The following is a 9,718-nucleotide window of genomic DNA, read 5'->3' as shown; positions in this document are numbered from 1 at the left end:
TCAATCTTTTCTAAATGGCACATTAAAAGGACTTTATTATTCAGCCTTTGTATAAGTGGGATATGCAGGAAGAAGCCATTCCAAAGCTCACTCCACTTTGTGCCATATCTTTTTAAAACTATTGAAATATATAAATACACACATATAGACATATATATATATATATATATATATATATATATATATATATATATATATATATATATATATATATATATATATATATATATATATAGTATATACTATATATATATATATATATATATATATATATATATATATATATATATATATATATATATATATATATATATATATATATATATATATATATATATATATAGTATATACTATATATATATATATATATATATATATATATATATATAGGCATACCTCACTTTTAAAGCGGAGGTCCACCCTAAAATGGACCTTCCGCTCATCGGATTCCTCCCCCCCTCCGGCGCCACAATTGGCACCTTTCAGGGGGGAGGGGGGTGCAGTTACCTGGATAATCCAGGTAACTGCACCCACTTCCGGGCTAGCTCTCTGCGGAAAGGGGCGTACGTTACGCCCCTTTCCGCATGCGCCCGCCCCCTTCAGCAAGTGCCCCGCTGCCTGCTGGGAAACACACAGCTCCCAGAGGCAGCGGGGACCGTCCTCATTGCGCAGCGCGGCTCGCGCATGCGCAGTAGGGAACCGGGAAATGAAGCCGAAAGGCTCCATTTCCTGATTCCCATACCCAAGATGGCGGCGGCAGGACCCGACAGACGACCTAGCGATCGGCTTCGGGTGCCGACATCGCGGGCGCGCTGGACAGGTAAGTGTCACTATTTTAAAAGCCAGCAGCTGCAGTATTTGTAGCTGCTGGCTTTTAAAAAAAAAAAAAAAAACGCGGAGTCCCGGTGGACTCCCGCTTTAAGTACACAATGAGGTTTATTTACTAAAGCTGAAAAGTGCAAAATCAGGCTCACTTCTGCATAGAAACCAATGAGTTTTCATGTTTTATTACAAAAGCTTAATTGAACAAGCTGGGGTTAGAAGCTCATTGGATTCTATGCGGAAGTGAACCTGATTTTGCACTTTTCAACTTTAGTAAATAAACCCCATTGTGTACTTAAAAGTGGGGTATGCCTGTATATATATATATATATATATATATATATATATATATATATATATATATATATATATATATATATATATATATATATATATATATATATATATATGTATATATATATATATATATATATACATATATATATATATATACATATATATATATATATGTATATATATATATATATATATATATATATATATATATATATATATATATATATATATATATATATATATATATATATATATATATATATATATATATATATATATATATATATATATATATATATATACATACATACATACATACATACATATATATATATATATATATATATATATATATATATATATATATATATATATATATATATATATATATATATATATATATATATATATATATATATATATATATATATGTATATATGTATGTATATATGTATATATATATATATATATATATATATATATATATATATATATATATATATATATATATATATATATATATATATATATATACAGTATCTCACAAAAGTGAGTACACCTCTCACATTTTTGTAAATATTTTATTATATCTTTTCATGTGGCAACACTGAAGAAAAAAAACATTGCTACTATGTAAATTAGTGTGTGTACAGCTTGTATAATAGTGTGAATTTGCTGTCCCATCAAAATAACGCAACACATAGCCATTAATGTCTAAACTGGTATCAATAAAAGTGAGTAAACCCCAAGTAAAAATGTCCAAATTGGGCCCAATTAGCCATTTTCCTTCCCCACTGTCATGTGATATGTTAGTGATACAAGGTCTCAGGTGTGAATGGAGAGCAGGTGTTTTTAATTTGGTGTTATCGCTCTCACTCTCTCATACTGGTCACTGGAAGTTCAACATGGCACCCTATGGCAAAAAACTCTCTGAGGATCTGAAAAAAATAATTGTTGCTCTACATAAAGATGGCCTAGAAGAAGATTGCCAAGACCCTGAACCTGAGCTGCAGCACTGTGGCCGAGACCATACAGCGGTTTAACAGGACAGGTTCAACTCAGAACAGGCCTCACCATGGTCGCCCTTTGGGAACCTCTTGTTCCCGAAGTCAACAAGAGGTTGTCTTTGGGAAATAGACATACAAGTGCTGCCAGCATTGCTGTAGAGGTTGAAGATTGGTTTCTATGCAGAAGTGAGCCTGATTTTGCACTTTTCAGCTTTAGTAAATAAACCCCATTGTGTACTTAAAAGTGGGGTATGCCTGTACTCACTTTTGTTGCCGACTGTTTAGACATGGCCGTGTAGTCAGTTATTTTGAGGGGACAGCAAATGTACATGGTTATACAAGCTGTACACTCACTACTTTACATTCTAGCAAAGTGCCATTTCTTCAGTGTCGTCACATGAAAAGATATAATAAAATCTTTACAAAAATGTGAGGTATGTACTCACTTTTATCAGATACTGGAGGTTATTTCCGAAAGGCAAATCAACTTTGCACTGCAAGGGCACTTGAAAGTGCACTGAAAGTTCACTTAGAAGTGCAGTCGCTCTAAATCTAAGGGGTAAATCTGAAATGAGGAGAAGCTCTGCTGATTTTATCATCCAATCATGTGCATGCTAAATGCTGTTTTTTTATTTTCCTTGCATGTCCCCCTCAGATCTTCAGCGACTTTACTTTCAAGTGCACTTGCAGTGTAAAGTGGATTTTCCTTTAGTAAATAACCCCCACTGTGTGTGTGTGTGTATATATATATATATATATATATATATATACATACTTTAAGCATCCACACAAGTTATCAAATGACTGTGCATGTCCAAATAAAGGTTACACAGCTGGCATGTGTTTTACAAAGGACAGTGGCAGATGTGTTTTGCTAGGGCAGCTGTCAAAATATCATAGAGGTATTTTAATGAGCCAAAGCAAAAAAGGACAGACATATCATGAGAAGGAATTACTTTGTAAAGAAAGAATAAAAGCATGCATTGAAGACTGAATAGATCTATTACTTCTCAAGTACTAACACTATTTGTCAGATAATTTTACTGGAAAACTAGCATAAACGGTGATTCTGTAGATTACATTTTGCACAAAATCAAGTAAGTATAATACTGTTGTTTCATTGTGTATAGGCATAATGTGGCAGGCATCTAATGCTTTCATCATATCAATTTTGTTCTTGTAGAAGATTCTGGCTTTGATAATAAAAAATCTAATTTTACAAGTTGGTTAAGAGTTGGTTAAGCTTAGTGTTCCCCTAACATATTTTTTTACCAGCATTTCTATAATGTAAGGATACCTGTTATTGTTGGATGGAACCACCCAGAGCAAATATTTGACTTATTGGTGGCTGACTTCAATTTTTTCATTGTTCCTTGGCCTTGTATTATTGAATCTTCTCCATTGTCTGCCAGCCTACTACAGACTTTAAAGCTGAATTTCAGGAAAACGAAACACCTTGCCTTGCTGTGCCCACACTGCAAGGGTAACTTGTTTATGTCTAGGGGGCTGGGGATAGAAGTTTTACTTACCTGATCCACCTCTCCCACAGGTTCTTCTTCGCTATATTGGTCCCCACAGCTATTTCTATTCTACACTCTGGCAGTCTAATGGTGGCTTCACACCAGTCCTTTGCGCTTTGGCTGCAGCTCAGTGTACCCGCAGTTTAAATGAGGGTTATCTTTGCTTCCCCATAGAGTTATATTATGTCCTGCAGTTTTGTTGTACTTTTAGAAAGTGTGTAAAAACTGTGGGACATAATAGAACTCTATGGTGAAGCACAGCTAACCTGTACAAAAACAGCAGGTACACTGCGCTTTCACTTATGATGCAGCCAATGCACAGCAAGGGCAGTGTGAAAGTGCCTTAAAGTGTTTGTAAAGGAATAAGGTTTTTTAACTTCCTGCATTCTATGCAGGAAAGTAAAAAACCTTCTGTGTGCAGCAGCCCCCAAAGTGCATAAAAACTGTGGGATATAATAGAAATCTATGGTAAAGAACAGCTAACCTGCACAAAAACAGCAGGTACACTGTTCTGAAAACAACAAAAAAAAGTATGGTGCCAGGAAACTGGGATATTTGTAGCATTGCGAATAATAATAAAGTCCTACTTGTGCCCAATAAGCAGCTGTGTGGATGAGCACACCAGGAGAGGTGAGTACAAATGCAAACACTTAATGGCAACCACAAAAAAGCACTAGAGGGGACAGTCTTGTGCAGAAAGATAACCAGACAAAATCAATGAGATGAACCAAATGTTGATTTATTGTTACCATACAGTGAATTAAAAACAGTTAAAAAACTCCTTGCATAAATATATGACAATTAACTTGCGCATTACTGTGGTGGTACTTTATGGCGACAGCCAGAGATGGAATGGCTTGTTGAGGAATTGCTGAGGTGGTAGAACCCCCATGCACCTTTATGAAATCCAAAGAAGCGGGGAAGGGGAGGAGGAACCAAGCTCATGTGGGATTGGGAGACAATGTAGAGCCTTGATTGAATCCCCGGTGGTGGATGGCAGCCCGACTAGCCAGCCGTAGCTGAAGAGGGGGCCGGTAGACAGCTGAAACAACATTCAATAGGAACCAGTGGACAAAAGTCTCCTGGGTGTGATGTCACGTGCTCAGGGAGACCGAATTCAAAGTGAAGCTTGGAGCACAAGAGAGCAAGCCATAGAGAACAAGGAGAGAACATGGCTGTTGTCTTGACAACATGTTTTGGGACATGGCCCTTTCTCAAGTCATGTGACATGACCAGCCAATAGTGATTAACCACCTAAGCCCTGGACCAATTTGCAGCCAAAGGACCGGGCCCCTTTTTCTGATTTGGCACTGCGTCTAACTGACAATTGCATGGTCGTACGACGTGGCTCCCAAACAAAATTGGCGTCCTTTTTTTCCCACAAATAGAGCTTTCTTTTGGTGGTATTTGATCACCTCTGCAGTTTTAATTTTTTTGCGCTATAAACAAAAATAGAGCGACAATTTTGAAAAAAATTCAATATTTTTTACTTTTTGCTATAATAAATATCCCCAAAAAATATATAAAAACATTTTTTTCCTCAGTTTAGGCCGATACATATTCTTCTACATATTTTTGGTAAAAAAAAATCGCAATTTGCGATTATTGATTGGTTTGCGCAAAAGTTATAGCATTTACAAAATAGGGGATAGTTTTAAAGCATTTTTATTAATATATTTTATTTTTTACTAGTAATGGCGGCGATCAGCGATTTTTATTGTGACTGCGACATTATGGCAGACACATCGGACATTTTGACACATTTTTGGGACCATTGTCATTTATACAGCAATCAGTGCTATTTAACCACTTGCCGACCGCCGCACGACGATATACGTCGGCAGAATGGCACGGGCAGGCATATGGGCGTATATATAAGTCCCTGCCTTCCCGATCGCCCCCCCCCCCCGGTGCCTGTGCCAGTCGGCATTCGTTCGGGAGCGATCCGGGATGAGGGGGTGGCCATTCATTCATGGCCACCCCCTCGCGATCGCTCCCGACGAATAGAAATGCTCCGTGACATCACTTCCTCTCCTCACAGGAGAGGAAGTGATGTAATCTCTCCTCCGTGTCGGTATTTTTCGTTCCGGCACCGAGGAGAGAGGATCGGTGAGTTGCACCAACACACCACACGTACAGTAGAACATGCCAGGCACACTCACACCCCCCCTTTACCCCCCGATCACCCCCCCAATTACCCCTGCCCCCCCAGTCATAGTGACACCAATTGCATTTTTTTTTTGCATTGGTGTCATTTGTGACTGTAATAACTGTTAGGGCAGTTAGGGTTAGCCCCCTTTAGTTCTAATGTGCCCCCCTAACCCCCCCAATAAAGGTTTAACCCCGTGATCACCCCCCGTCGCCAGTGTCACTAAGGCTGGGTTCACATTGCAGCGGTTTATGAGAACGAATGTGATTCGCACCGCACTGCAGTGCAAATCACATCCGATCTCTGTGCGATTCGAGTTCAGCCATACAGATAGTATGGCTGAATTCGCGCCGCACCCGCCGCAAATTCGCACGGGACCCTTTTTTTGGTCCGCAGCAGAATCGGATCGCATGGGTGTTCACACCATGCGATCCGAGTTTGCAGATCGCACTGCGATATGCGAACTGATCTGGGGGTGTCATTAACATTTCACTGACACTCCCAGCAGTTCGCATAGGGCAGTGTGAACTGCCGCCGGGAGGCATGCGATGCGGGAACCCGCCGCGGATTCGTGGCGTTCCCGCATCGCTCCAGTGTGAACCCAGCCTAATAAGCGATCATTTTTCTGATCGCTGTATTAGTGTCACAGGTGACGCTAGTTAGGCAGGTAGGTATTTAGGTTCGCCGCAACTTTTTATAGCGCCAGGGACCCTCATATACTACCGCATAAAGCCCCCTGATTGCCCCCTAGTTAACCCTTTCACCAGTGATCACCATATAACTGTTACAGGTGAGGCTGGTTGGTTAGTTATTTTTTTATAGTTTCAGGGCACCCACCATTTATTACCTAATAAAGGTTTAACCCCCTGATCACCCGGCGGGTGCCATTTGTGACTGTAATAACTGTTAGGGCAGTTAGGGTTAGCCCCCTTTAGTTCTAAGGTACCCCCCTAACCCCCCAATAAAGGTTTAACCCCGTGATCACCCCCCGTCACCAGTGTCACTAAGGCTGGATTCACATTGCAGCGGTTTGAGAACGGATGTGATTTGCACCGCACTGCAGTGCAAATCACATCCGATCTCTGTGCGATTCGAGTTCAGCCATACAGATAGTATGGCTGAATTTGCGTCGCACCCGCCGCACCCGCCGCAAACTCGCACGGGACCCTTTTTTTGGTCCGCAGCAGAATCGGATCGCATGGGTGTTCACACCATGTGATCCGAGTTTGCAGATCGCACTGCGATATGCAAACTGATCTGGGGGTGTCATTAACATTTCACTGACACTCCCAGCAGTTCGCATAGGGCAGTGTGAACTGCCGCCAGGAGGCATGCGATGCGGGAACCCGCCGCGGATTTGTGGCGTTCCTGCATCGCTCCAGTGTGAACCCAGCCTAATAAGCGATCGTTTTTCTGATCGCTGTATTAGTGTCACAGGTGACATGCGGGAACCCGCCGCGGATTTGTGGCGTTCCTGCATCGCTCCAGTGTGAACCCAGCCTAATAAGCGATCGTTTTTCTGATCGCTGTATTAGTGTCACAGGTGACGCTAGTTAGGCAGGTAGGTATTTAGGTTCGCCGCAGCTTTTTATAGCGCCAGGGACCCCCATATACTACCGCATAAAGCCCCCTGATTGCCCCCTAGTTAACCCTTTCACCAGTGATCACCATATAACGGTTACAGGTGACGCTGGTTGGTTAGTTATTTTTTTATAGTTTCAGGGCACCCGCCATTTATTACCTAGTCTCACTAATGTACCCCTAAATTTAGGGGTGTCTACTTTCCAAAATGGGGTCATTTGGGGGGCGTTTGTGCCATCTTGGCATTTTATGGCCTTCAAAACCCGCCGCGGATTTGTGGCGTTCCTGCATCGCTCCAGTGTGAACCCAGCCTAATAAGCGATCGTTTTTCTGATCGCTGTATTAGTGTCACAGGTGACGCTAGTTAGGCAGGTAGGTATTTAGGTTCGCCGCAGCTTTTTATAGCGCCAGGGACCCCCATATACTACCGCATAAAGCCCCCTGATTGCCCCCTAGTTAACCCTTTCACCAGTGATCACCATATAACCGTTACAGGTGACGCTGGTTGGTTAGTTATTTTTTTATAGTTTCAGGGCACCCGCCATTTATTACCTAGTCTCACTAATGTACCCCTAAATTTAGGGGTGTCTACTTTCCAAAATGGGGTCATTTGGGGGGCGTTTGTGCCATCTTGGCATTTTATGGCCTTCAAAACTGTAATAGGTAGTGAGGAGTGAAGTCAAATATTTACGCCCTTAGAAAACCTGAAGGCGGTTCTTGGCTTTCAGGGCCCCGTACGCGGCTAGGCTCCCAAAAAATCCCACACATGTGGTATCCCCATACTCAGGAGAAGCAGCAGAATTTATTTTGGGGTGTCATTTCACATATGCCAATAGCATGTGTGAGCAATATATCATTTAGTGACAACTTTGTGAAAAAAAAATAAAAAAAAATTAAAGTTTGTAATTTTCCCGCAACTTGTGGCAAAATATAAAATATTCCATGGACTCAACATGCCTCTCAGCAAATAGCTTGGGGTGTCTACTTTCTAAAATGGGGTCATTTGTGGGGGTTTTGTGCCATCTTGGCATTTTATGGCCTTCAAAACTGTAATAGGTAGTGAGGAGTGAAGTCAAATATTTACGCCCTTAGAAAACCTGAAGGCGGTTCTTGGCTTTCGGGGCCCCGTACGCGGCTAGGCTCCCAAAAAATCCCACACATGTGGTATCCCCGTACTCAGGAGAAGCAGCAGAATTAATTTTGGGGTGTCATTTCACATATGCCAATAGCATGTGTGAGCAATATATCATTTAGTGACAACTTTGTGTAAAAAAAAAAAAAAAAAAAAATTTTTTTGTCATTATTCAATCGCTTGAGGCAAAAAAATAAAATATTCAATGGGCTCAACATGCCACTTATCAATTTCCTTAGGGGGTCTACTTTCCAAAATGGGGTCATTTGGGGGGGGGGTTTGTACTGCCCTGCCATTTTAGCACCTCAAGAAATGAGATAGGCAGTCGTAAACTAAAAGCTGCGTAAATTCCAGAAAACATACCTTAGTTTGTAGATGTGACAACTTTTGCGCAAACCAATAAATTTACATTTATTGACTTTTTTTTTACCAAAGACATGTGGCTGAATACATTTTGGCCTAAATGTATGACTAAAATTTAGTTTATTGGATTTTTCTAATAACAAAAAGTAGAAAATATCATTTTTTTTCAAAATTTGCGGTCTTTTTCCATTTATATCGCAAAAAATAAAAATCGCAGATGCAATCAAATACCATCAAAAGAAAGCTCTATTTGTGGGAAGAAAAGGACGCAAATTTTGTTTGGGTACAACATTGCATGACCGCGCAATTACCAGTTAAAGCAGCGCAGTGCCAAATTGTAAAAAGACCTCTGGTCATTTACCAGCAAAATGGTCCGGTCTGAAAGTGGTTAAATGCACTGATTCCTGTGTAAATGACACTGGCAGTGAAGGAGTTAACCACTAGGGGACAGGGTAGGGGTTATGTATGACGTGATGTGTTTTTTTTATTGTAGGGGGCGTGGCCTGGCATGTGATGTCACTGATCGTCCTTCCCTATAAAAGGGAACAGACGATCGGTGACAGCCACACAGGGAAGCACGGGGGAGAGGTTTGTTTACACAGACCTCTCCTCGTTCTTCAGTTCTGTGACCCGATCGTGGGACATCAGTGGCAATCGGGTCCACTGGTCCCACGGCCATGATCATGGAGCTCAGGACCGGGTGGGAAACGCGCCGCCGCATGCGCTCCCGACCCACGGCTGGGCACTTAAAAAGCAAAGTACAGGTACGTGCTTGTGCCCAGCCATGCCATTTTGCCAACGTACATCGGTGTGAGGTGGTCCTTAAGTGGTTAAATAGGAGTTAGCC

The sequence above is a fragment of the Lithobates pipiens genome, unplaced genomic scaffold (assembly GCF_037356315.1).
Source record: "Lithobates pipiens isolate NorthernLeopardFrog02 unplaced genomic scaffold, aLitPip1_a1.2 Scaffold_16, whole genome shotgun sequence".
Taxonomy (NCBI): domain Eukaryota; kingdom Metazoa; phylum Chordata; class Amphibia; order Anura; family Ranidae; genus Lithobates; species Lithobates pipiens.
This window is presented reverse-complemented; position numbering follows the sequence as displayed.